This window comes from Poecilia latipinna, unplaced genomic scaffold (genome assembly GCF_001443285.1).
Source record: "Poecilia latipinna isolate Pla-1442-1.1 unplaced genomic scaffold, P_latipinna-1.0 Scaffold491, whole genome shotgun sequence".
NCBI classification, from domain to species: domain Eukaryota; kingdom Metazoa; phylum Chordata; class Actinopteri; order Cyprinodontiformes; family Poeciliidae; genus Poecilia; species Poecilia latipinna.
Window position 1 is genome coordinate 312,472 of NW_015113107.1, and position 3,438 is coordinate 315,909.

Genomic DNA, 3,438 nt, shown 5'->3' on the forward strand with positions numbered 1-3,438 from the left:
TCATATCTGTTTTTGCACAAGTCAAGGCTGTGTTTTTTTTTTTTTTTTTTTTGAAAAATTAATTCATTTTATTCCACACTTCAGCCGTTGTCTGCAGTTTGGCTCTCTAATAATAAAGTTCATTATTCATCGTTTTACTCTTTTATATTCCTTTGTGCTTTGCTTGAAAAAGCAGGTGTATTGTTTTCCATATGATTACTTTATAAACTTTGCTGTATTTACAATAATTTTGCAAAATAAGTTTGACGCAAATCTTCCTCTGTTTTAATCTGCTGCTGTCTCTGTGAAGGCCTCACTGATACTGAGTTGCTGTCCAGGAACAGTCGGTTTGAGCTGAGCAGGTCCCCTAGAGCCACATTCTAATAAACAGCATGGGGACGTTTAGGACTGCGTGCATGCAAACATCCTGTCTATCTCTCTTTATAACGAGCTCACACTTTCCTCATACACAAACTCCCTGTAGTCCAAAACAGCTTTGGACAGCAAACCTGAACCGCCCAGGGCTGCAAGGACATGCTGCTGCTCCAAACTTGATGAAGCATTTATTAATGGACGGGGAGTTTGTCAGTGTGTGCGCCACGTTACACGCCTGCGCATACAATTCTGACTTGTCTAAAAGGCCTGGGTGGCTAATGTAAAGAAAGGATTGCACAAAATAATGGTTTTGCTTGGCACAATAAATTTTCATCTATGCATTTTCTTTGATTATCCATATCTGTAAAACATACACACTCACACGCACACACACACATGCAAAGGAGTACGATGCCACAGAGCCTTAGAGGCCCATTTAGTGGTTGTGTGGATTTGATGAGAAGGGCCTTTTGCTTTATTTAGTGAAGTGCTGCCTAATATGATTATGGTCAGCATGCCTCCTGTTCTCTCTCACATTAGAGAACACACTGGGAGCTATTACCCAAGTCCCTGTTGACCGACCTCTTTCCTCGAGTGAGAGATACAAGAGACACCTTGGTGGGAAAAGGAAAAAAAAAAAAAAATGCACGGTGACTTAAAAATCACCACAGTGTAAAAATCTGCAGACATTCTGCAGAACAGCTTCAAGACGACACCAATTCATTTGACCTCTTCAGGCATAACTAATAGTCAAGACTGCGCTCAGGCATAACTGATCATCTGTCATTGTCCCACAGAGGTCACAGTTAATGGGATATTGGCAGACAGCAGCCTTGATGTCCATGCCCAATGAGGAGAGAGCATTATGCATTGTAAAAATGCTACAGAGCTGGGAGGTATGGCGTTTCACTGCACATGCTGGAGCTCATAATGCAGTGACAAATCATGAAGGATGGTATTACAAGTGCAAGACTTACCCCCAGCACTCTCAGCGCCGTTTGTAATGGATCACAAACATCTGGTCGTTGGGATTTTCTTGGGTTGTACGGACTTTCACTCAGAGGAAAATACAGAACACAATGATACGATACACCCACCTGAAGAGGCAATTCAAGATCTGAATTGACAAGAATGAGCCTAGAAAAGATTTTTTTTTTATTTTGAGCAGAAACAAAATCCCAAGTATTTATTTTAACAAGCAAAACTGTAGAAAATCCCAGTTTCTTGTTTTATTTTCCAAGGAAAAAGTCCCATTTTATAGCACAGTAAGTATGTTACCTTCAGTTGTTATAAAAGACATATTTAATTCTTATATTAAATAAGAAATTTGGCTTTGTAATTTAACGCCCTGAAGTTGGGTCTCTGTCTCTTTAAGAAACTCCTGTTCTTTCTGAAACTCCACCTTCAGGAAGTCATTGTATCGCTCCTCTGTTACAGTTTTTTTAAAATGCAAAATTAAATGAAAATAAAATGTCAAGTTTCTGCTGGTGTTTTGATCACGTATCCTTGGTGACGCGCTTCAGGTCTCTGAAGGTTTCCATAACCCTAAATCTTTCGTTCCCTCCTCATATTGTCTGTCGGACTGAATGGGACACTGGGAAACGCTACCATTAGAGGGAATATGTCGGGATGTAGAGATGACTTAACATTTAAATCTGCTGAGGCATAAATTCATTTGAGGTTGACTTTATGACTATTCAGAAATGGACCTTCAGCAGACAGACGGTCGAATGAGTTCTATTTCGGAGAATCTGGGAAAAATCAGGTGAGAATCAAGCTAACAGCTATACTCAGGTGACTGAATCTAGCAATAAGACCTTCCTGCTTTCTAGGTTTCTCTGTTGAGTCGAAGCAGTAAAGAACAAGTTTCACTGTGAATCACAGCATAAAACGCAGATGTAACAAAGAGCAAAAAGATGGAGCATTTTGAACAAAGCAGTAGTTAAGACCTCTTGGAACTTTCGACCTTACCCAATCCTCTGCTTTGTTTCTCTACATTTGGATGTGATGAGTCAGGGGCCCCCTGGGGTCCACTGAGCCCATGTCATTCACATTAGTGAAAGATAACTTTTGCCTTCTGAGATGGTGCATTATCCTATTGGAAGCAGCCATTAGACGATGGAAAAGTGTGGCAGTAAAGAGATGTACATGGTCAGCAACAACAAACACTAAGATATACTGTGGCTTTCCAACAATGATTGATTGGTATTAAAGGGCTGAAAGTGTGCCAAAGAACATTCAACCCCACCATTACGCCGGCAGCAGCAGCCTGTGTTGTTGACACAAATCAGGTCGAATCTATAGATTCATGCTATTAACACAAAATTCGGAGGCCGCCATCTGCTGCTTCAGCAAAAGTGGAGATTTATCAGTCCAGCCTGAGTTCTTTCAGTCTTCGCTGGTCAGATGCTTTGGTCAGTCTGTGGCCACTGCAACCCCCGACTGTCGAAGGCCCCTTTCTCTTCAGAGCAGCTGCTCATCTGAGACACTTCGTACTCGCTTCAGATGTTCCGATTTACAACTTCTGTTCTCTTACTTTTGGATGAGACAGATTGATATTTGTTTTACTACCAGTGGTGTGACTGTTCTTCAAGACATGAACAGACATGGACAGTTTCTTTCCAGGGAAATGATTTTATTTGGTGTCAGCTTTTTGTCATGCTATCATTTTTATTGCAATAACAGAGTTAGTCTTTAAGTCTTTTATACATCTGATTTGAGCGTTCAGTACTTTTCGGTTTCAGTGTTCAGCCTGGTGATACTCCAGCGCTTCGTGTGCAGATGCTTTCTGTGTTTTCCAAAAGTTGTTCTTCCTTCCTAAAGTGTTTTCCCTGGACCACTGGGCCTCAGTGACTCTCCAGCTGACCCCATTCAAACGGACCGTTGCAGGAGTAAATTTTACAGTGGAGCTGAATCGGAACAATGAGTCCAGAGAAGTTTCTCTGACTGCAGTCTCCTGGTCTCTGCAGACGCAGTGCAGGGAGCCGTCACAGAAGCTGATGAATATGTTCTTACTGCCCCCCTCTGGTGTCTCTCAGCATTGCATCTACTAACAATCTGAGGTGAAAGTAAAGAGATTTTCTA